At 39.8% G+C, this 26,475-nt stretch overlaps 2 non-coding genes across 2 annotated transcripts; one reads left to right on the top strand and one right to left on the bottom strand.

Moving 5' to 3' along the window:
* The first annotated feature begins 7,169 nt into the window (after nucleotides 1–7,169).
* On the top strand, nucleotides 7,170–7,251 carry trnar-ucg (transfer RNA arginine (anticodon UCG)). Its single transcript has one exon. It is a non-coding gene; the product is annotated as a tRNA-Arg (tRNA).
* Nucleotides 7,252–9,735: 2,484 nt separating this feature from the next.
* Nucleotides 9,736–9,806, bottom strand: trnag-gcc (transfer RNA glycine (anticodon GCC)). Its single transcript has one exon. It is a non-coding gene; the product is annotated as a tRNA-Gly (tRNA).
* Nucleotides 9,807–26,475: the final 16,669 nt, after the last annotated feature.

Here is a 26,475-nt window from a genome sequence, read left to right as displayed (position 1 = left end):
CACGTTATTATCTTACTCAGAGTAAGGTCAATAATTAGATTACTGCTGTCCATGTAAACATAGTCAGTGTTGCGCAGCAGTAGTGTAGTAAAACTAAGAGTTGAATTACTTCACAAACAGTGATGGTAACACCTCATTGCTGAGAAATATAATGTAACTTTTCACCAGCAAAGCTATTTTTTTTTTGTTAAAGTTGCAGACAGCGCCGGCAAGAAGTGTCTGTGTGTATGAATGTGTGTTCACGAATGTCTCTGTATGCTTGAGTGTCCGTGCGTGTGTGTGTGTGTTTGTGTGTGCATGTAGGCTGCGCGTTGATTTAGAAATGCTCACAGTGATCAAACTGACTGGAACTACCTGTGGAATAAACGGTTATAATGCACACCTTCCGGCCAATCAGAATCCAATATTCACACTGACCATGGTATAAATGTAATTAATGCTTAAGATTCATAATAAGCTTACGATATGTATTGCTTTCTTCCAATGTTCATAGAAACCTCTTCACAGCTAATGCTGCAGAGATGGAGGTTGAGGGGACCATGAAGAGGTGGCTCCAGCTGGCATCAGATGGAGAGTAGAGAAGAGAGAAGACTTTTGAAAACTTTTGCAAAAAGAAGGTATTTAGAGTGTTTTAACTGTGGTGTCTTTGTTAATTTGTTAAAATGTTCATATTATAGTCTATTTTTGATTGTTTATAAAAGTCCTTGCTGTTTTTAAGTGGTTGAAATTGTGTGTGTGTGTGTTGGTAGCTGGGTGGCTATACAGTTGCGGTCGGAAGTTTACATACCCCTTGCAGAATCTACAAAATCTTAATACTCTTAACAAAATAAGATTGATCATAAAAATCCTAAGTTTCTTATTTAGTACTGCCATGAATAAGCTATTTCACATAACAGATGTTTACATATAGTCCACAAGATAATAGCTGAATTAATCAAAATTACCCCATTCAAAAGTTTACACACGTTTGATTCTTAATACTGTGTGTCGTTACCTGAACGACAGTTCCTTCACATACTTTACTTTTCCTGCATATTTTAGCCCTTTCCAGTAGCGGTTATATGATGTTCCGATCCATCTTTTCACACTGAGGACAATCGAAAGACTCGTACACGACTATTCCAAAAGGTGCAAACATTCACTGATGCTCAAGAAGGTAACAGCATGCATTAAGAGCCTGGCTGAAACGTTGTAAACAGGATGATCATGTAAATTTTTTTGTCTTCTGGGATACTTCTTCTATGCTGTATTAACCATCTTTCTGTAATAAACCTTTTTCACCTCAGAGGACGAGTCTGCAAGTGTTGTCTAATTTCACAACTAATCACAACTCAGTTTTTACATTTTTTTATTTTATTTTTAAGAAAATAATTAAAATTCAATAACCTTTTGACTGTATGAGGTACCGGTAAATGAGAAAAAACATAGTACTACTTTCATAAAATGTCATGTGCAGCTTGATGCTAATTATAGTAATGTATAGTAATTCTGAGTCTTGAACAGTAAACTCTCAAGTGTCATTGTCATGTCACAGCAAACCAGCGACTCCGTTTCCCAGAATGCACCTCAGACTACAAACATGGCAAACACAAACTACAACTCCGAACCAACACACAGACATTGTTAACCTTCTCCAGAATACTAATCAGACAAACCTGTTACCAGTGAACCCACTACATTAGAGAAGGAAATACTGGATGTGAAGTGTATTAGTGCTAGTGTGTGTGAATAGACTATCAGTTTAGATACTGACCCTGAACACTACTAACATGCAGTGCTTTCTTGGGGTGGTGATGAAGTTGGAGTTGAACCGGTAAGAAAGATATTAGAGAGAGGCTTCCTTACACTCCTGAGTATGTTCAATTAGAACCTGCACCAAACTCCCCTGATTCAAGTCATCAGCTAATTAAGCGGCCTGCACGAGCTGAGGTGGGTGCTTTAGAGCAGATAAAACACCAAATGTGTTAGATAAGAGTTCAGAGCCTGTGTTCTAGACACATGATTTAGAGTGGAGACTTAGGCTTATACCTGAGCTTTGGAGTTATTCTGATTATAGGTTTCAGTGAGGAAGTGACTGAAGTTAAGGAGAGGAACTGAAAATAAAATTATAGTCTTTCTGAGTAAACAGAATAAGGCTATATTAGTGTCATGGGGGAAAAAATAAGCTTGTAGCAGCGCTGATGAAATACATGTACATGTCAAAAACTGCTAGAATGCTTTTTGGCCACAGCTGCTGTAAACCCACCCACATCCTAGAGATGAAACTGTTCTGTAATGAGGGATGGGCTAAAATTCCTCCATGCTGACGTGCAGGACTGATCAACAGTTACCGGAAACGTTTGTTTGCAGTTGTTGCTGCACACCGAGGTCACACCAGATACTGAAAGCAAAGGTTCACATACTTTTGCCACACACAGGTATGCAATATTGGATCATTTTCATCAATACATAAATGACCATGTGTAATATTTTTGTCTGGATCCTTTAATTAGGTTCTCTTTATCTACTTTTAATACTTGTGTGAAAATCTTATGATGTTTTAGGCCCTGGTAATGAAGATGTATTGAAGGTTCTAAAGGGTTCACAAACTTTTAAGCACCACTGTAAGTGGGATGTAAGGTCATAGCAGAAGAGCTCTTCCGCAAACACTACCGATGTGACCGTGGACCATGGGTTCTTAAGCCTAGACGAATCGCTTCCAAAAGACCACGCCTTAGCTCTGTCTTCAGCTGGAAATGGTTAGATGTCTCCGGCAGAGCTGGTTAAGCGAAAGGCACTTGAGTCTCACAACAGCCCATTTGTCGCGCCCATGCCAGATTTCTTGTTGTCTGGTGGAATGACCTGGTCACCTTCTTACCACAAATGGGTATACCACTAGCTTGGCCTAGGGTAGTGTGGCTGAGTGGTCCAAGGTGCTGGCTTTAGGCTCCAGTCTCTTCGGGGGTGTGGGTTCAAATCCCACCGCTGCTAGGGTAGTTAGCTTATGGTGGGTGATGTCTTGTCTCCAAAGGCTTTATGCAGGTTTTTCTCCCACACTTTCATGCTATACACCATGTAGCATGCTGCCTCACGAACGTCCCAATTCATACCCCCTTTTTCCACAGTTGTTGTGTATATCCAGGTAAGAATAAAAGTTACATTTCCATCCATCCATCTTCTATACCGCTTAATCCTTTTCAGGGTCATGGGTAAAAGTTACATTTTCCAAAGAAATTTAACTCGCTGAGATGGGCAGTCCATAGGTAGTCGGTACCTAGCCGCCCAAGGACTGGATTGCATTGCGACGGCTCAACTAGGGAATTGTCCCGTTCTGTGAGACCTTTGGGCCGTCTCACCGCATCGTCACCCTTCAGTTTATATGACAGCACAGCTCGTACCTGAAGACTTGACTAAAATCTATTTGAGAAGCAGTCATCTAGTCAGCTAACATTAAACCCTAATTTGCATAGTTTTCGTTAAAAGCAGCGGGCCTCGGACAAGGTGGCTGAGAGGTTAAGGCGATGGACAGCTAACCTGTTGTGCTCTGCACGTGCGGGTTCGAATCCCATCCTCGTTGCAAACTTGTTATTTTGCCTCCTCTTTACAACAATGGCTGGCTTTGTTGCAACAATGTCTGTCTCACACCTACAAGGCCTACAAACGGAAAGCTTTGTACAGGTCCCTGAGCTAGAACTAGAGAGAGTGGAGAAATGTGAAAAGCCAGCACTGTGGCTACACATTTTGCAACCGTGTGCTGTATTTCAATGCTTTTTGGCCACAGCTGCTGTAAGGCTCTTGCGTCTCTGGAGGTCCGTCAACGCAGAACGCATTCCACAGTGCAGACGACAGGGGCAAAGAACCTGCACCGAAACCTCTTTTTTGCTCCACACACTGGGATGTAATTTCATATGCGTGAACTATGTCAGCAAGAGGTTAAGGTGATGAACTGCCAATCCGCTGGGCACAGCCCATGTGGGTTTGGATCCTATTTTTCTTGTAAAGACCTTACTTAAGCGCATTCTGTAAAGGAAGCGTGCATGGTGCAGACATTGTTGGCGTCTGCATGAGCAGTTAGTCTGAAGGGGAAATTAGGGTCAGGTGTTTTCAATCAACGGGATGACAATCAGGTGTGAGTGAGCACCCTGTCTTATTTGTAGAACAGGGATCTATCAAAGTCTGATCTTCACAACACATGTTTGTGGAAGTGTATCATGGTATGAAAAAAAGGAAATTTGTGAGGATCTCAGAAAAAGAGTTATTGATGCTCATCAGGTTGGAAAAGTAAAAAAAAAAAAATCTCTAAAGTGTTTGGACTCCACCAATCCACAGTCAGACAGATTGTGTTCGAATGATGGAAATTCACGAGCATGGTTACCCTCCCCAAGCGCGGTCAACCAACAAAGATCACTCCAAGAGAAAGACATGTAATTGTCCATGAGGTCACAACGGATCCCAGGGTAACTTCTAAGCAACTAAAGGCCTCTCTGGCATTGGCAAATGTTAATGTTCATGAGTCCACCATAATGAGTACACTGAACAACAATGGAGTGCATGGCAGGATTGCAAGGAGAAAGCCACTGCTTTCCATAAAGAACATTGCTTCCTGCATGCAGTTTGCTAAAGATCACATGGACAAGGCTACTGGTAAAAATGTTTTGTGGACAGGTGAGACCAAACTAGAACTTTTCGGTTTAAATGAGAAGGGTTCTGTTTGGTGGAAGGAAAACACTGCATTCCAGCATAAGACCCGTATCCCATTTCTGAAAAATGGTGGTGGTAGCATTACAGTTTGGGCCTGTTTCGCTGCATCTGGGCCAGGACGGCTTGCCATCATTGATGGAACAATGAATTCTGAATAATACCAGCAAATTCTAAAAGAAAATGTCAGGACATCTGTCCGTAAAATGAATCTCAAGAGAAAGTGGGCCATGCAGCAAGACAATGCTGGCCCAAATTTAGCCTATTACCCAAAAACACTTAAAATTCAATATAGAAGCAAATACTCACATCTGTGAACCCAGTTGGAGATAGAAAAAAAGACACCAGCCGTGAGTGAGAAGAAGCAAGGGTCCAGATTTATTGGTTCCGTTCCATCACACGAGATCCACACCAATGAGAATTCTCAGAAGTTATCTGACACCTGTATTTACACAGTAGATAATCAATATATTTCAGAAAGACTATGATATCAATACCAATAGGGTTAAAAAAGAGCTCATCTATATTACCATGATGTTTTCAAAAGAGGCTTATCAAATTTACCATTATGTTTTGAAAGAGGCCTTTCTGGATACCATTAGGATTGAAAGTGGGAGAGAGACAAAACAATTTAGAGAGACCTTGGTCTCATTATTATCTCGCGGGGGCAGCTTGACTCAGCTACCCTTATAAAAGGCTCCTCATGGTTTTCTCTTAAAATTAAGGCCTCCGTCGTCTGAGACAAGAATCTTCACCATCTGAATTATGAGTAAGTTTCTTTTACATTTTTCTGTATTTCTGGTTTATAATTTATTTTCATATTTGCTCTATATCTCTATTTTATATATAGTTATACTGCTTGCAAATTGTTTACTGTACTTCCTACTTCATAATATCATTATATTACCCTTCTAATATCCTACATATCCTACTACTCTTTATAGTACCCTTATAACATCTTAATACTCCTTTTTATTATTCTTATAATGTTATAATGTTATGTGTGTGTGAGAGAGAGAGACAGAGAGTGTGTGTGTGTTATGTCTGTACGCCTGCCCTTGACTGTACGAGAGTGTGTGTGTTTGCACTCCTCAGCTCTTATACTTCTCTGTGACTAATAAACCATAGTGTGTTACTCTTAAAGATCTTAAAGTGTGAATCCAATTTGTCAATATCCGCCTAATACCGCTTCTGTGTGTCTAGGTGCCCGTCGTCATTTTTTCTTCTCTCCTTTACTGGAGGGGCTGGATTTGGATCTGAACACTCACTATCAGCTCGCGCATCTCACTGCTGACATCATGGTGCTACTTAACATTCTTCGCAGCACCCCCTCTGGAAATGGAAATGCGGGGTCCCCCCCTCTCAGATACAGAATCCACCCCGTGAATGTGTGTATTGACGCCTCTACACAGACAGACCCTCCCTCCAGCTTTCAGTCTGAGGATGATGTCACCTTCTCTGTTCTAGGCTCTGACCATTCTTCCCTCTTCTCACCTGTCAGTCCGCCGTACTCTCAGTGGTCTCCTTATTTCACCTTTGCTGACTATCCCATGTCCCCAGGACACACCCCATTTTCTTCCCCCTACCGCTCTCCTCAAGATTACGCACCCACCAGTCCTGTGAATTTTCAATAAAATTACATATTACTCATACTAGGTCTCCCTCATGTTTATTTCATGTCATTTTTATCCACAACAACAACCTTAAGCACACAAGTCGTTGTACCAAAGAATGGTTAAAGAAGAATAAAGTCAATGTTTTGGAATGGCCAAGTCAAGGTCCTGACCTTAATCCAATAGAAATGCTGTGGAAGGACCTGAAGCAAGCAGCTCATGTGAGGAAACCCACCCATATCCTAGAGATGAAACTGTACTATAATGAGGGATGGGCTAAAATTCCTCCAAGCTGACGTGCAGGACTGATCAACAGTTACTGGAAATGTTTGTTTGCAGTTGTTGCTGCACACCGAGGTCACACCAGATACTGAAAGCAAAGGTTCACATACTTTTGCCACTCACAGGTATGCAATATTGGATCATTTTCATCAATAAATAAATGACCATATGTAATATTTTTGTCTGGTTTCTTTAATTAGGTTCTCTTTATCTACTATTAATACTTGTGTGAAAATCTTTATGATGTTTTAGGTCCTGGTAATGAAGATGTATAGAAAGTTCTAAAGGGTTCACAAACCTTCAAGCACCACTGTAAGTGGGATGTCAGGTCATAGCAGAAGAGCTCTTCCGCAAACACTACCGATGTGACCGTGGACCATGGGTTCTTAAGCCTAGACGAATCGCTTCCAAAAGACCACGCCTTAGCTCTGTCTTCAGCTGGAAATGGTTAGATGTCTCCGGCAGAGCTGGTTAAGCGAAAGGCACTTGAGTCTCACAACAGCCCATTTGTCGCACCCATGCCAGATTTCTTGTTGTCCGGCGGAATGACCCGGTCACCTTCTTACCACGAATGGGTTTACCACTATGTCAGCCTGGGGTAGTGTGGCCGAGTGGTCCAAGGCACTGAATTTCGGCTCCAGTCTCTTTGGGGGTGTGGGTTCAAATCCCACCGCTGCCAGGGTAGTTAGCTGAAAGTAGTTCTGCTTAACTTTCCTGGAACGGAAAGTAGTTATGCTCAACTTTCCAAAACTTCTCCAGTTAATTCTCAGTGGTAGTCCTTATCACTACGGATACAATATATTTTTCGCCACATGTTGATTCCATGGCGCTGTTCCGAAGCTTGGTGTTTTCTTATTTTTAAATTTTTTTTTTTTTTGAAGATCTACATTTTGAATGGCCTCCGCTACCGCGTAAACCAGTTAATATTTTATTGGCTTTATTTTTTCGGCTTTCATCTCTTTTTGTTTATTTCTTTTTATTTGTTTTAAGTCTTTTGGTAACAAGTGAGCAGATCACACAGTTATGTTAGATTAAGTTAGAATATATTAGAGTAGATGTGTATCTTTTCAATAGTTGTTTAATTAAATTTTGGGTCATTGATCTTTTGCTCTAATATGAAACCTGTCAAGTTATTTTAAAAGAATCAGTGAACATAATTTTACTTTACAAAACATGCATAACTAAGTAAATTCTTTTTATATATTTATTTATGTTAATTGTTCATATCTATGGGTACTATTCAGGCCATCAGCAGGAAGAAAAAAAAAATCCCTGGGAGAATCAACGTGTCCTTCAGGAGAGGCCCATCAGGTGATTTACTTCGGGACTCATCTGAAGAGGCAAGAAGCATTAAAGACAATCCTTCTTTGCAAGAGAAGTCAACACCTCAAAGAAAAGATGTGGTCAGGAACAATACAGCCTCCCACTCCATTCAATCCACCTGCTAGTGGTGTTCCTGAAGACGTACCTCTGACACAGGCAACAGTTGAGAAGACACCAAAAAAACAAATTAGATCCTGTTTAGCTTGTGGTCAGCCAAATGCTCCTCTGTACATTTCTTTTAGCAGACTGGTGATGTTAAATACTTCTACTGCTCCAGGAATGTCTTTGAGGCATACTCTGCAGAGGGCCTTCTGGTCATCTGTGCAGGTTCTGCCACCAGCCACTAAAACAAGGACCCAATAGCCCTCATATCCACACTGGTTTCCCTGGAGCGGCAGGCAGATACATTTACTGTCTTTCTAAAGTGCTCTCCCTGTATCAGGCACAGGGAATGAATGCAGAGACGACATGGGCAGAGTTTCAGCAGTCTTCATTCTATGAGGCTGAGAGGCAGAGGTGGATTGTTGAAAAGAGAAAATAACTTTGTTGTGAAACACAGTATTTAAGGTCTGTGCATGGCATGTCTGATTGCAAGCCAAGCACAAGGTTGGATTTTGGTAAATAGTTACAAATCCTGTGTAATACTGTTGTCCATGAATCTCATTCTACGTCTTCTATGTTCTCTCTCTCTCTCTCTCTCTCTCTCTCTCTCTCTCTCTCTCTCTCTCTCTCTCTACCATTGTGGAATTGTGTATAGACAACATTGTATTTAAAAAAACAAAACAAAATTGTCCTGTGTATTTGTAAATATGTTTTATCTAGCTTGTATTTGTAAATGTTTTAAAATCTTAGTCCTTATTTGGAATACATTTTCAATAACTTACTATAACACACCCTGCATATATTATTTCGATAGTTATTTTAATTTTGACAAACTGTTAATTTCACATTCTTCTTTAACAGTTAATTTTACACACTGAAAGAGTATCGGAATAGTAAATGTTGACAATGCCGCTTTTAAAAAATTACATAGATACAATATGTAACAGATAATATAATATAAATATTTGAACGGATGTTTTTACGTTAGGTTCGTTCGACCCTCCTCCTGGATTATCCTCGCTTTCTATTGGCTAGTCAGCGCTCTACACCTACGTGTGACTGGCCCCCGCGTGGCAGGTGAGAATTCTACCACTGAACCACCAATGCTTATCTTAAAAATCCATGGACTTCGCAGAGTGCGATTTCAAGCTGAGTACTGTGCTGCTTGAGCAATTTGGTTTAAAATTCTAAAGGAGAATCTCTTCCATATTTCAGCAGCATGGAGTTTGTCCATTACCCTAGTTTTGGGCGGAATTGATAAGGCTTGTTAAGTGCTTTGGGTGAAGGCTCAAGCAACACAAACGTCTCCAAAACTCAGTTGTGCATTGGCCTGGAATCTAACCCGGACTTCACAGAGGGCGCTTTCCAGGTAAGTATTGTGCTGACTCAGCAATTTGGTTTCAAAATTGACAAGGAGCATCCTAAGGCTCTTGTATATTTGAGCAACATGGACTGTGTCTGCTACCCTTTTTTTGGACAGAATTGATAAGGCTTGTAGAGTTCTTTGGGTGAATGCTCAATATTCAAAACTCAGTCGTGAGTGGCCGGGAGTCGAACCCCGGCCTGACGCGTGGTTGGTCAGAATTTGACCACAGAACCACCAACCTTATCTTAAAAGAGTAAGGACAATGCAGAGTATCTTATATATTTCAGCAGCATGGAGTTGGTCTAGTTTGGGCAGAAACGATCAGGCTTGTAATGTTCTTTTGGTGAAGGCTTTACTTTCAAAACTCACTACTGCATTGGCCGGGAATTGAACCCGGGCCTCCCACGTGGCAGGCGAGAATTCTACCACTGAACCACCAATGCTTAGTTCAGGTAAGTATTGTACTGCTTCAGCAATTTGGTTTCAGATTTGAAAAGGAGAATCCTAAGTCTCTTCCTTATTTCAGCAGCAGTCACACACTATATTTCCAGATACTGTATAATATTATAATATCTCCTCTCTGCTCAACACGCATGTAATACAGTCTACATACCGTAGAGCAGTGTTTTTCATCCACTGTGCCGTGGCACACTAGTGTGTCGTGAGAGATCGTCAGGCGTGCCTTGAGAAATTGTCCAATTTCACTTAGTCTTAAAATTTTTTTTTATTAAAATTTATTCATGATTATCTGCAAATAATAAGCCATTGTTGAGTGTCTGTGCTGTAATATAGTGACTGGCAGAGTAATGTAATATTCGTCCGGGTGGCAGCAGGTAATTGCCTCCTACCTTCTTAGAGACAAGAGAATTAGTGACGCATGCGACAGGTCGTGGTGGCAGTGATAGAGAAGTTTTTAAAAAAGAAAAATGCAAACTCCGAACTGGGCCCTGGACAAGACTGTGACCCAGGTGAAGGGCCTAGTATGAGTGGTGGTAAAAAGAAAGCAAAGACGGTGAGCTCGAGGCAATACAGCGAAAGTTATCTTTCGTTAGGATTTACTTTCACCAGCGATGAGATGACCCCGACTCCATTATGCTTGGTGTGTGGCGAGAAGCAGTCCAATAGCGCCATGGTGCCAAGCAAGCTTAAACGCTATCTCCAAGCGAAACACCCGTCGCTTCAAAACAAGCCGATGGACTATTTTGTTTGCCTGCGTGAAAACACCGAAACAGGCAACATTAATGAGAAAAACCACAAAGGTAAATTAGAAAGCCCTCAAAGCTAGTTCCTGAACTTGTAGCTAAATGAAAAAAGTCCCACACTGTGGCAGAGACGTTAATACTACCTGCCCGCAAAGACACTGTCAACGAGATGCTCGGCCCTGACGCGGTTAAAGACATATCTAAACTCCCGCTCTCAGATAACACAATCGCCAGACGTACTGATGACATGTCTACAGACATCGAAAGCCATGTTTTGGAAAAGATACGCATCAGTAGGAAATTTGCATTGCAACCTGATGAGTCTACAGATATTCTCAGCTCTTGGCCAATGTGCGTTTTGTGGATGGAGATGCCATTAGAGAAAACTTCCTATTTTGTAAGGCACTGCCAGAAAAAACAACAGGAGAGGAAATTTTTGGGGTCGAATTGACTAGGGAGAACTTGCGTGGGAAAATTGCACAAGTGTTTGCACTGATGGAGCTGCAGCCATGGTCGGGCACACCTAAGCAGAGTGAAGGAAAGAAACCCAGATCTTATTGTTACACACTGTTTTCTGCACCGTGAGGCCTTCGTTGCAAAGACTTTACCAGCAGAACTAGTTCCTGTGGTGGATGATGTTGTGCGCATAGGGAACTTTGTACCACGACACGACCATTGAAAAGGTATATTTGCATCTTTGCGTGAGGAAATGTGAGCGGAGCATAAAGCCTTATTGCTCCATACGGAGGTCCGATGGTTGTAGCGTGACAAGTTGCTGGCCCGTGTGTATGAGCTGCGGGAGGAACTTAAAGTGTTTCTGACAAATGAGAGGTCTGATTACTCAAATCTGTTTGCAAGTGATGAGTGGTGTGCAAAGCTGGCATACCTGGAAGATATATTTCATCATCTGAATGAACCGAACACACGGATGCAAGGCCGAAATGAGATAAAATAAATGGATTCCATTTAAAGGTGCACCTCTGGCAACAACATGTGCAAAGTGCCAACCTTGAGATGTTCCCACTCACAGAGGAACGGCAAGATCACCCTGCTGCACTGTGCAAGGTAATAGGTAAACATCTGAAAACTCTTGAGGAGAAGTTGTCATTTTATTTCTCTTCAGACTCCACTGAATGCCTTGACTGCTGTTGGAAAGGACATGACTTTACAGGAGCAGGAGGAACTAAGTGAATTGAAACAAGATCGTGGCTTAAAGCTAAGATTTGCTGAACTTCCTTTGGACAGTTTTTGGTTGACTGCTGCCAAGAAATTCCCCATTCCGGCCAACAAAGTTTTGACATTGCTCCCATTTTCCACAACATATGTGTGTGAGCTGAGCTTTTCAAGCCTAACTGCTATAAAAACTAAAAACAGAGAGAGACTGAAAGCTGTTGAAGAGCTTCGTGTATGCCTTTCTTCAATTCCTGCCAGGATATCGGCTTTGTGTTCATCTAAACAGGCCCAGGTTTCACACTGAGTGAGTATAAATAAATTGAGAAACTATATTGTAATTATATATACTGTATTAGGCTACAGAGTGCCATTCTGTAACATTTTTGGTTGGTGGTGTGCCACAAGATTTTTCCAATGTAAAAAATGTGCCATGGCTCAAAAAAGATTGAAAAACACTGCGTTACACTACACAATTTAAGAAGCTACACTTACTTCTGCTTCCATTTTAACACTTTTCAGTTTTGGAGCAGCAACAACAACAACAACAACAACAACAACAACAACAAAAAAGTGTTGGAACAAAATAAATCTTATTTTACATTCCGGGTTGCAGGTATTCGTGGGTGCAATGCAACACCGTTCCACACACAAATAACTCTTTTGAATGGTTAAGTGACTAAAATCAGAAAGCGCTACCAGCATATCTGACAAAGATGACTCATGAACCAATTCTTTAATCACTAGCTGAAAACGACGTTTTGAATTTACACAAACGTCAAATAACAAATACAACATTCTACTTTCTCATGAATATGGTATAGTGCATTGCTTAATCAGCAGGTTTTTCTTAGAAAGACAAGATATTTAAATTGAATGAATTTAATGAAACCACACATCAAGCTGTCTTTTCTAACAGAACATTAAATTTAGCATTAGCTCCCAGTTCCAGAAAGTTCTAGCCAGACATTCAGGGGGAAAGAATCAGAACAAAATGCAAAATAAAAAAAAGTAGTGAAAGATGAAAGTGAAGGAATAAACGAGGGGGTTGTGTCTTAGTTGTTGAGTAATTAAAAACTAAAAAAAAAGCTGTGAGATTCAGCGTTTGTCACAACGATGCCAAACGCTCTGCGTCTCCCGACTATTTCTTTGGGATTGTTCCCAAACTGAGAAATCAAGGTTCTTCAGTCATGCTTCCCCCACAATCAAGCTTTGGAGTTGACTCCATATTCACAATGACTATAGAGTCGACTCCAAAGCTTGATTCCTTTGAATCGACTCTATTCCCATTACCTGGTATCTACGAATTGACACCAGGTATTAGGAATCGCCCTGTTAATCATGATAATGATCCTATGTACTTAATATTGTGGGTTGTTCCCCTAACCTTTAATTCGAGATTTGTGCTGAATCGATTCTTGGAACAGACTCACTCAGTGTTGCAATCGATTTCAGAATATTATCAAGGGTTTGAATCGTTATCATTTCCCTTGCTTCCATTTGTAGGAAGCTGCATTAATCACGATGAACCCAGGCTACGCAGGCAGGACTGAGCTCCAGGACAACCTGGAGGCCGCTTCAATCCAAGTTACTCAAGGATGACGCAGAATTTAAAATAAAATAAACTGATAAATAGTAAAGAACACCAAAGTTTACATTTACTCCAAATATTTCTTTACTATCAAAGGTCATTATCACATGATCCTTGGAATCAGGCACTTGGAGGAAATTCCAGGACAAATTAGGAAATAGAATTAACTGACATTTGCAAATTCTTTGCAACTAAAAAGCTGTAATCATATACTATATAACTTTTTTTTTTTAAAACATTTAAAGTATATAACATTAGCACCTTGTAATGTTATACTAGATGAAAAGTAAAGAATCCTGGAACATCTGAACATCCATAATCTGAAAATCTTGAACCTAGTGTCAATCGAGTCAATCCAATCTTTCTTGTGTGCGTTTAACGGTATTCTGTCGGACCTCTTTCCTGGTGTGGGCGTCCCCGAGCACGACTACGGCGCGCTTCAGTCGAACATCGAGGCAGCTCTATGCACCCGCTCCCTGCAGCCCTTCTCCAGCATGACCGCCAAGGTGATCCAGCTGTACGAGACCATGCTGGTGCACCAGGGCGTCTTGCTGGTGTGCCCTACAAGAGGCGGTTAGACCACGGCGTACCGTGCCCTCGCTGACGCACTGTGCACCCTCCATGAGACAGAGGGCTGCAAGGTGAATCCCTTCTACAAGCCCATCGAGACCGACGTGCTCAACCCGCAGTCAGTGAGCATGGACGAGCTGTATGGTGAAGACGACCCTCTCACACTGGAGCGGAGTGCCATCAAACGTCCCTCGGCAGTGACACCGCCAACACGCACAAGTGGGTGGTGAGTGACGTACCTGTGGACGTGCCTGTGGATTGAGAAAATTACCGCCGTGTTGGACAACAAGACACTCTGTCTGGCTAACGGTGAAAGGATCAAGCTCACACCTTCTACACACATGTTATTCGAGGTGTTACCCATCAGACACAGATAGCACCGGTCCTAAAAACCATCACAAACAAGCACAAGCATGTAATTTCCAAGAAGATTTTTTTTACATTAAACGTGTTCCTGATGGAAAGGTCACACACGAACGTATCTTTAAGACTTCACTCTTTCACACGCCTATAATGAGCGATAAACGCATTCGAAGCATGTTATAAAGCCTCCTTAATGCATTACGCATAGTATTTAAATAAATATTATTATAATAACATGCACTACACTACATTATGCATTATGAATTCTTAACGTATTGTTAACACGTCTTTACTGTGAGCGGGATGATGACCAGACGCAGGCAGGCTCCCGGGTACTCATATCCGTAGATGTACTGATACAGAGCCATTCTGGCCACACACTTATCCAGATCCACGTCCCAGTATTAGCACAGCTGCTTCTGCCACTCAAAGTTACTGCTCGAGTCCACCTACGTGAACACATACACAAAGACGTGATGTATATACGATCTCATTGTATACGAATTGGGCATTCTCACTGACGATATAGCGTGGATAGTTTATAATGAGTGTGTTCATACTGTATAAACCTGGGAACTGATTTGCATATGCACTGTTGTCAGAGCTGCAGTTATTTTTAAAAGATTTATTAACAGCTTCTGACCAATCAGATCTGACCACACCCATGATTCCCTTCGCTCTGAAGAGAAGGTGTGTAGCCATCTGTACCCTTTCATTGATGAGCTCGGTGACAATGTCTCTGGCTGGCCATCTACAGTAATGAGAGCTGTGATGATGTATTTTGGGTAAGTTACCCAAGAGTGGCCAACACATTCAGCCTCTGTATAAACACACACACACGCACAGAGTAATACCCATACATTACCACATATTACACCATACACCATTATGTCATGTAATCAGAGAAGGAAATCTGAACTACAGTTCCCAGCAGCCACTGCATCACAATCACATGACCACCTGCACCTGGATCACATTCCTGGTAAGCACTTGTGTATTTAGCCACAGTTTTCACTGCACTCTTTGTCTCACGTTTGTCTTTCTTTACCTTTGTCCCTGGTGCTATGTTTTTCTCTTTGGTTTATGTTTAATCTTTGCCACAGTGATTTGCCCCAATGTCAGTGTCTTTTGTATTTTGTTTAGTTCTTTATTAAACTTGAAAAATCTGCACTTGCATCCATCTCAATCTCCATATCGTGACACAAAAATATAAATATAATATAATATTATGTATAAAATGTGTGTGGGGGTATATATTAATAGAGAGAAAGGCATTTCTTCTCAGGGGAGAGGGGAGTAATCAATAGGAAGAAGGATCTGAGAGGGAACATGGACAAAATTAATGGAACTTTTTCCTGGTTCGGCCCTAAATTTGGGCCAGATTAAATTTCATCTGTACAAGTTGGACAATAGGGGAACATAGATCCAGTACCCGTAAACCCAATTAGAACTTCTATTCCAACCATTAAAACCATTTTTTATCTTGAAATCTAGGGGCTTACCCAAACAATAAACTCTAATCACCTAATTTTTAACCAATAAAAAACTCCCTTTTCCAATGTTGAAACTCAGGGGCCAACCCTAACCCTGAACTTAACCATCAGAAACAAATAATATGTTCTCTAAACTGATCCTCCAACCCCCAATAATTAACCTCACCTAAAACGTCTTACATTTGGGCAGATTTTTTAAAAAGTCTTTAATTTATTTATTCATTTTCATATGGTTCATTTACATGTGATTCATTTACGTATGATTCATTTTCATGAGATTCATATTCAAGTGATATATTTTCATTTGATTCATTTTCATGAGATTCATGAAAATTCATTTTTTTAAAGTGGCAGAATTCATTTTTAACACAATATATAGATTAAAATATATATATAATTTCTTTTCCATTTTTTTTTATACAACTGATATTTTCTCATAGAATGTTAAATACATATAGAGAAATATATACAGAATGAAGGACAAGGTTTTGTGCCTGTGCCACCTCCCACACCGAGTGGGAGGTGTTGGGTTGGGTTGGGTTGGGTTGAGTGTTGGGTTGAGTCATCCCCTAACCTAACCCTGCCTGAGCCTTTTTATTAAAGGTGTGTAATTTAGTTTGATGTGGTTTAGTTTGTTAGAATGTGAATTTATCCGTTATATGTAGGCTAGCTAACTGCGTAGTTAACTAATGTTAGTCAGCTGAGAAGAAATATATCAGACTTTTTCCTCAATCCCTGCCTGTCCAAACCCTGCCCCCTCTACATCAGATACCGACGATGTTGAGACCAACTCGACCAGTGAAAGTTCCCAAATGACATTTGAGTCATCCCAGCCCGTTTCCATCGGTGTGCAATCTTTTATAGATGATGACAGCCAAGCGCAGCGAGTTGAGTCTTCTCTCGTCCCTGCGGCTCTCATCCCGACAAGACAGTTTAAATCAGCTTGGCTACAAGAGTTCGCCTGGTTACGTTATGACAAAGGGAAAATGTACTGCACCTTTTGTGTTAAAGCAGGACAAGATATTGCTGGTAAAACAGAGTTCATTACCAGTTCGAGTCATTTTAAAAAAGAAACCGTAAAGAAGCATGCTGACAGTAAAAAACATGAGAACGCCAGGGATTGTGTCATTGTTATGTCTGCCCCTCGTGCCACCCCAATCGTGAAAGCAGTGCAACGTGCTAGTGATAAAGTTGCTGAGAAAGAGATGAGGGAATTGAAAATAAAATTCAATGCAGCCTACATGACTCTGAGCCTGAATAAGCAGGAATTGAATAAAAAAGTGAAAAAAATAAACAAATGACTGCACATTTAAGTATTTACGGTAATATGATTCAAGATGGGGGCAGCACTGCCACTGTTGGGCCCTTGAGCAAGCCCCTTAACCCTCTCTACTCCAGGGGCGCTGTATCATGGCTGACCCTGTGCTCTGACCCCAACTTCCTAACAACCTGGGATATGCAAAGAAAAGAATTTCACTGTGCTGTAATGTATATGTGATCAATAAAGACTCATTATTATTATTATATGACGTACTGAACATTGCACATATTGCACACTGTGTCTACTACTTTTATCTACTATCCACAGTCCAAAGGCTGTGGAGATAGAAGGCTACGTGTGCGAATGACAAAAGATTTTAAAAATAAAATAAAAAATGTATCAATACATGAAATTAGATTACACAATGTAGTTGAGGTTTACATGAATAAGCAGAAATGTAATCATGCTTATCTTTCCTATAGCACAAATGAAAAGCCCTCTCTAGATGAGCAGATTTGTCAAATGAAATTTTTTCCTTCTTATCCACTGCTACAGTAAACTAAAGAGTAGATATTCAAATTACACTGCTAAATATGACTAGCGTTAGCTACGTGTAGTAGTGCAAAATAGTCCATCAAATGTATTAGCAGGTGTAGCCTATACACGAGTCCACTACTGGTCATATCACTATTGAGAACATGCCCCAAATTCATTGCTTTAGTAGAATTTAATTGTAAGTGAAATGATAAATTCTAATGTCCTTAGTATTTGTGCAGTCTACAGGTCCTCTAACACTCTATTAAATGAATAAATGTAAATGTACTATGAGAGAGATAAAAGTAGTAGACACAGAGTGTTTATTTTTTGTCTATATTGCTCATTTCATTCAGTGCTTTAACGTCTATAAATCCTGCAGAGATGTTATGTATGAGATTTGTAATGTAAATCACTGGATTTTACTTACTATTGTTATACAACTTAAAGGCAGTCATTTTTCCTGGTTTAAAAGACTGCATTCTACTGCAGACAATCTAAATGGAGAAACGTAATTTTAAAAATGATTGTCAACTTAACAACTTGTGTTCATAATTATGGTAATTTAGTAAATAACACTTAAATTCCTTTTAAATAATGTGAAAATAAAGTGTGTTTGTGTGTGTCATATTTTTGTTTGGATGTCTGTGTGTAATACACATGGCCATTCCATGTATAGTAACATTTGTGTCAGGAATGGATGGGATCCCGATTTAACATAACTATATATATTTTTATGACCTACCACAGAGTGTTAGAAAGAACGTGTGCGCAACATGTGTGGGGTGGAAAACACATGGCCGTACCATGTATGGTAACGTTTCTGTCACCAATGGATGTGATCCAGATTTAACATAACTATAAATATTTTTATGATCATGACCTTTGATCTAGATATAGAGAGTTAGAATGTGTATCTTTTTGACCTTTGACCTATACCTGTCAAAACTAAGGGTACATTATATACAAACTATTTCTCTCTCAGGAGGACTCGGGCCCAGAGAGCAGCACAGGAGCTGGTAGAGAAAAACAGTTTACAGATGATGATGAGGGGGAGGAAGAGGTCACCCTAGATCAGCCGACTACCTTTATGTTTTCCAAACAGCCACAACATAGTGTTGTGATGCAGGAGAACCAGACCACAGCGCAGGAGCTACAGGAGGAGAACCCCTCACAGACATGGAGGAGGATGTGGTCGAACAGCCAGGATAATTTTACACCATAGAACAGTTAACCTGGTTCTTGGAGCAGATTTTAGGACAAGATGATGTCGTACTAACAAACTACTTTCCGGATAGAAAAAAATTCATAAAATCTGTGGAGCACACAACAACAGGTGAGAATCTGGGCGTGCTGTCACCAACGAGACGCTTCAGATTGGGGATATGGGCATCAGAGGCAGGGTTTAAGGAGGTGAATGAAGCAGGATCAGGTAACCCACCTACTTCAAACTTTTCAGAACAACCTGAAGAACTGTACACCACAGAACAGTTAAACTGTTTTCTAGACTTAACAAAAGGAAATCGTAACGTCTTGCTAACTAACTACTTCTCGGGCAGGGAAAAAAAATAATTCAATCTGCACAACGAGCAATAAAAACTGAAAACCTGGGCGTGCTGTCACCACGGAGACGGTTCAGACTGAGAAAATGGACATCAGCCGCAAGAAAAGCTATAATATGAATAGCACTGTGGACATTTGCACACTATATGACTACAATGGACTTGTAGTAGAACTGAAAGGGTTGGGGTTTTCTGGGTTGAGGGTGGGGGTGGGGGGTCTGAGGGGGTTCTTCTCTCTTCTTCTTTTTAAAAAAATGAAAATAATTATTTAAAAAATGTAGATATGTAAATATACCAAAACTGAATACACTAAAGGTGTCTTAAAGTAAAAAGAAAGTCTCTCTCGCTCTGTCTCTCTCTCTTGCTATCTCTCTCTCTCTCTCACTCTCTCTGTCTCTCTCTCTCAGGATTGTGGGTAGTGGGAGGAGTCGAGAGTTTTGCGGCACACTTTTGAGAGTTTGTTACTTTTAATCAATTTCTTAGTTCTTTTTTAAGATTCATGTAAAAAAAAAAAAAAAAAGATTAATCTTAGACATAAAACTTCTTTGAGCGCCGACTTCGGTCGGAAAACTTTGACAAATGGGGTGAAGGGGAGATTTCTCACGCTTGACTCTGAGACATGGATTTAAACGTACACCTGATGACTCCGTATCTGTGGAAGATGTGCTTTTTGCAGTCAGTGAACAGGTCGGTGGTCAAATATCCAGTCAGCTTGTAGGATGAATAAAGCTGTTGTTGTTTTTCTCGCTGAGGTTCAGATGGTAGATGACCTGGTTAAATGCGGACTCGCGATTAATGACACGACCTGATTCCACTCGGTCTGAAAAATCCGGATATCAAGCACGTTGTGTCGTTTCGGCGATTTACGAACATAATTCTGAATCAACAACAGGATCCGCTCAATCTGGATGTAAAGCTGACTAATGAAGGCAAAGATTACACAATCTTTATTAGTTCGGATCATATGCTGTGTTTTTTGTGCGGAGAACTAGGACATGTCAGACCGTCTAATCTTCAAACAACCGAGCGACATGCCAGACAAAATAACCATAATAATAATAATAATAATAATAATAATAATAATAATAATAAACTTCATTTTATAAAGCGCCTTTAAAGCAGCTTCTCAAAGCACTGTACATAAAATCACAGTCCACAGAAAAATAAAACAAATAAAGGTTAATAAGAATAAAAATAACAACATTAATACTAATAAAAATAATTATTAAACAATCGAAAAAGACATCAGCAGTCGAATGCAAGTTTAAAAAAGTGTGTCTTGAGAAGAGCTTTAAAAATGCCAAAAGTCTGGGCTTCCCTGAGTTCAGGAGGAAGAGAGTTCCAAAGTGAAGGAGCATAGAGAGAACCATCTCGTTCCAGATGTTAAAACAGCACCTAAAGGGAATCCTGATGCAGGAGATGTAGAAAATCATGATTACAACGAGGAGGGGGTAGGTCAGGCAAGTAGTGGAGAAACATTGACTCAGATAGTAAATGAACATGATAAACCATCAGAAAAAGAACAGACAGAAATAGAAAGTAATAAAGGAGATGGCGAAAGTGAAGCAGCTGTAGATATTTGTACTCAGATGTCCACCATGAGTTCAGAGTATGCTCACTCTGAAAATGACTCAGATGTTGATCTAGAGAGCATAGAGAGTTTTTCTGATATGGATGATGCTGAAGGAACAGAGTCTCTCAGTGCTAGACTGTACACATTAAAGCAAATTAATGACTTTCTAGATGAGACTAAAGGAGCTCGGAAACCACAAATTTAGACTTTTTTCCATGATTTAAAGCGCTTTTTGGTGTCGTGTAAAATGGCGATGAATAAAGCAACTGACGAAGAGCTTAGCATTCAGAAGCTTTATCACTTCAGGAAAATAATAACAAAGGTAAAAGTCATGATTAACCGTAAGGCGAAGAAGGTTTGAATATGTTGTAATGAAGAGAGGAGATAATGAGACCTGTGTTGCGATGTCATTCGTCATTTATTCAATAGTCAGCATCATGGCATCCTTAAACTTATGATCTTTGAACATTAATGGATGTCGTGGTGCTGAAAAATTATTCGCTTTGTTCGATTTTTTTAGTTGGAAAAAAGCAAGTGTAGTTTTTCTGCAAGAAACACACACACATATATGGACAATCAGGTGCAATGGCTCAGTGAGTGGAAGGGTAAAGCCTTTCTTAGCCATGATTCAAACGTGAGTGCCGGAGTAGAAGTTCTTATTTCATCGGATTTACAAATTCAAGACAGTAGAGCTGAAGAAATTATACCTGGCAGAATGCAAATTATAGAATTTACGCTTTGAGTTACCGCAATCTCTTATTAGTATTTATGCTCCGAATGATGGGGCAGAAAGAGCTTCTTTTTTTTTAAAAAGTAAAAGACGTTATTTCAAAAGTTTCGCAGAACAGAATAATAATTTTAGCTGGTGATTTTAATTGTACATTCGATTACACTATGGATCGGAATCATTTTGAACCTCATCCAAAATCGTCTGAGACTCTCAAAACCGTTGTTCAGTTTCATGGTCTTGTAGATGTATGGAGAGAAGCTTTCCCTGGCAGTCAACAATATACATGGGTGAAAATGAATTCTAATACAGTTTCCGGTGCACGACTCGATAGATTTTATGTTCAGATGAACGACAGAGGAAGATTTTCCAATAGTGATATTTCGCCAACACCATTTTCGGATCACCACTATATTGCAGTAACTATGACTATAACGCAGAGTAACACATATTATAAGATTTGGCTTTTAATAATAGATTATTGCAAGATAAAGTTTTCGTACAATTAGTTGCTCAGTTTTGGGGAGAGTGGAGAGAGAGAAAATCACAGTATAATACTTTAAGCCAGTGGTGGGATATTGGAAATGTACAGATCCGGCTCTTGTGCCAACAATACACAAGGAGTCACCTGACTGAACTAGGAAAAGGTTAAGTTTTTGGAACAGCAGATTCTGAAGCTAAGCAGCTCCATTAGTGATGGTGAAGAGATGGAAACTGCAAAAATGCTTGACGAGTACAACATGATTTTGAAAAATTTGTATGAAGAGATAAGTCGTAGTACATCCATACTGGGAAGATATCTTCAGTTAAACAGCATGGATTCTTCAACAACTTTCTTTTTTTCATTGGAAAAGAACATCAGAGAAAAAAGAATATAAATCATCTTAAATTGTTAAATGGGAAAGAAATAACGGAAAATAATTTTTTTTTTTTTGCAAACTCTATCTTTTTATGAAGAATTATATACTGCACAACCATGTGACCTTGGAGCAATTAATCTGCTTTCAGATGGACTGCCGCATCTTGGACATGAAGATAAAGCAGAGCTGGAGAAACCTTTGTCCTTTCAGGAGTTAACGGAAGCTGTCCAGCAGCAATCTTCGGGAAAATCACCAGGATTGGATGGCTTGACTTCTGAAATTTATAAAGCCTTCTGGTCCCTCATTGGTCAGGATTTGTATGAGGTGTTTCTCGAAAGCTTTGAGTCAAATATCCTACCCATCAGTTGTATAAGAGCTGTAGTGACTCTTTTACCCAAGAAAGGAGATCTTGGTTTATTGAAGAACTGGCGACCGGTCTCTCTTTTAGGAACTGATTATAAAATATTGTCTAAAACTCTGACAAATCATCTTAAAAAATCTATAGCGTCCATCATCCATGAAGATCAGTCCTACTGTGTACCCTAGCGATCTATATTTCACAATCTTTTTTTGTGCGGGACATTGTGTACTTAACGGAACTGCATACATTAGATCTTGGTCTTCTGTGTTTGGACCAAGAAAAAGCCTTTGATAAATTTGACCATGAATACCTGTTCAAAATACTTGAAAGATTTGGCTTTGGGAATCAGTTTATTTCATGGATAAGGCTTCTTTATAAAGATGTCTATAGTATGCTGAAAATAAATGGAATTTTGACCAGACCTTCTTCTGTAGGTAGAGGTGTGACACAAGGGTATAGTTTGTCTGGTCTCTTGTACACGATTTCCATTGAGTCAATGTTGAGGATTCTGAGAGAGAAGCTGCAAGGATTTACAGTTCCAACATCTCACCTTTCAAACACAGCAGTGGTGAAACTCACCGCGTATACAGATGACATCCCAGTGATCATTAGATCTGAAGATGATGTTAAACGTCTTACCTCATGCCTCAACATCTTTTAGAGTGCTTCTTCCGCACGGATCAATTGGGGGAAAAACTGACACTTTATTGTTAGGCCATTGGTCACACCAAAATCCACCTCAGCTTCCACATCAGCACCCTTGGAATAAAGAGGGGGTTAAGATACTGGGGCTGTTCTTTGGGACTGAACAGCACATGAACAAGAATTGGGAAGGACTTGTAGAAAAAGTGACAGGCAAGCTCCAGAGATGGAAGTGGATTCAAGCCCAGCTTTCCTACAGAGGCAGGGTGCTGGTGGTGAATAATCTAGCCACCTCAATGCTGTGGCATCGTCTAACCGTGTTGGACCCTCAGAAAGAGCTTTTGTCACAACTTCAAAAAGCCTTTGTAGACTTCTTTTGGGGTGGTCATCATTGGCTTCCCCCCTGGGGTACTGTGTCTCCCTACAATTGATAGCGGTCAGGGATTAATTCATTTTGCCTCTAAGGTGAAATCCATGAGGTTGCAGACTGCCCAAAAACTGCTTTACTCGTCGGACTCTCTACCATGGATTAGCTTTGGCCTTGCCATTGTACGTGGAAAAAACAAGATGGATTTTGATAAACAAATGTTTCTGATTTCGGGAAATGTGGTAAAAGACATGTTTAAGATAAGGTTTTATGAATCGGTTCTTGAAGCTTGGGGTTACTTTAAGTCGGAGCGGAAAGAACATTTTGGTTTTGATGAACCACTTCTGCACAGTCCTTGGTTTTCTAAAAAAATGCATTATATCCAACACCGAAATTTCTAACTTTGTTTTAGCTGGGATAACTAAAGTTGGAAACCTGTTTGACTTGTCGAATAGAGAATGTTTTTCAGTACAGAATCTAACTAGAAAAATTACTGGTAGACCATAGAGAATAGTCGGGAACATATTAAAGGATTTGAAAACATCTTTTCCTGCATGTTTGTGGGATAATATATAACCAAGTTTATGTCCGGTGGTAACACAAAGGTCTTTTTTTCCAGAAGTGTACATAACTCCACAGGTAGCTCAAATTAACAATGGAGACAATGTAAACATGTTGTTATCCTTTAAAGGCTTGCAAACAAAATGCATATATTTCCTGTGTAAAGTCCGACTTTGTCAGACAGCTAAGGGGGAGGACGCATACAAAATGGAGGACTCATTTCTTGAAGTCGGGAGATAATGAACCTTCATGGCGGTTATTGTATAAGAACCCTCTACCAAAAAAAGTCTGGTGACATACAGTGGCAGATTTTACATTGTGCATTACCAACAAAAGTGTTTTTGTTTAAATGTAAATATGCACCGTCTCCACTGTGTACTTTGTGTGATGAACTCGATACTGTGTTTCATGTCTTTTGTGAATGTTGTAAACTATCTCCGCTCTTTAATCTATTGTATACAATGTTTCGTAGTTTGGGGATCATTTTCTTGAAAACAGGGTTTATTTATGGGGGTAGATATTCTCGCCACAGGCAGGAAATCTGTACCTATTCGAATTTTTTGGTCGGTCAAGCAAAATTAGCCGTTTGGAAGGCTGACAAAATGGGATCAGAAGGGAAAGAAGTAAACATGGTTAAATTATTTAAGGCCTTGGTTGAGTCTAGGATTAGATTAAAGTATGAATTTTACCAAATGAATGGTGATCTTCCGATGTTTGAGAAGAAATGGTGTGTAAACAAAGGGGTGACTTATAAGAGGCGAGAATCTCTTTTTCAATTGGTAATGGTTGTTAAAACAATGTGTTCTGTATGTTAAGGTTTTTTAATTGTAGAATAAATTATATTTTAAAAGTCAAAGTCTCTCTCTCTCTCCCCCTGCAGATGTGTTGTTATCTCTAGCATCCCTGCTGGTGCCTCTGCAAATTACACTTGCAACATGAGGGGTCGTTATGTGAACATCATCATTCCCAATGTTATCCAGGCTCTCACGCTCTGTGAAGTGGAAGTCTATGGGGTTCCAGGCTACACTTTTATATCCAGTTCACAATTTCATATACATTTGAAGTCAAATTAAGTTTTACAACAGCTACTAAATATCAACATTGCTAATTTTTTTTAGTGCCTGTTACTAAGAGGGCATTTCTGAGATTGAAGTTTAACATCAGTGAGTATCTTATGAACCCTACTGTGAGGGACAAAATTATTCAAAAGGTTTGTGTTCATGACATGTATGGTAGATTCATAAATAAATAAATAAATAATACTAATTTTTCATCATAGACGATATCTACCAATGCCCAGCCTTCAGTGCGTCAGATCTGTTGGACTACAGAACCAGAGGTGGAAAATGAAACTTAAAAAACGGTAGGAAATATCAGTACTACTACTGCAATAATAATAATAATAATAATAATAATAATAATAATAATAATAATACAACTACTTCTACTGCTAATAATAATAGTAATATAGCGATAAGAGGCAATCTGTCCAAACACTCCCTGCATATAGCACTCCCAGTGGCCAGTTCTTGTCAAGATTCATAGAACAATAAAGAGACCATATGTGAACATACTTATGCATATCACATTTTGTGATGATGGCTCAATGCTAGTTGTGTAACCTACCTGCTGAAAGCTGACTGGCAGAAGGCAGACATTTTTGAAGTAATTCAGTTACAGATTAGCAGAAAGTGCACAGCAAATTCTGCTCAATTGGCATTTTGGTTCCTGAGAAACAGCTATTTGAACTTAACGCTGACCCTTATAAACATGAACAGCACGCCCCAGGTAGCCAATTTGAGCGAGATTGCATTGGATACTAGGAGGTCCATCCCTGAACTTTCTATTCAAGTTTTGTGGCAATAACCTAATGGGAAACTTTTCAATTATCTGATATCTGATTGGCCAATGACAGGCATGTTTTTTTTCAGTAATTAAGTCATCATGAGAATCTATTATAGATTAGCACATACGGTATATCTACCATATCAAATTTCAGCTTGATCAGACATACAGTTCCTCATAAACAGCTATCTGATCTTAGCTCTGCTCCATTTGTATGACCAAATTTGGCACATAGCAAAAAATGCTAAACTAACTTTTGCCAACTAGTGCTAGGATGTTTGGCCTAGCTTCAGAAATTTGGTGACAGTCCTCATTAATTAATTTTTGGTGTGATGCTCAATAATTATCAAAAACATGTTGACATTTGTAAACAGCAACATCTCACTTTCCTGGGTAATGGGAGGAAGTACTACAACCCCAATTCCAAAAA

This window comes from Ictalurus punctatus, unplaced genomic scaffold (genome assembly GCF_001660625.3).
Source record: "Ictalurus punctatus breed USDA103 unplaced genomic scaffold, Coco_2.0 Super-Scaffold_100, whole genome shotgun sequence".
NCBI lineage: Eukaryota > Metazoa > Chordata > Actinopteri > Siluriformes > Ictaluridae > Ictalurus > Ictalurus punctatus.
This window is presented reverse-complemented; position numbering and strand designations above follow the sequence as displayed.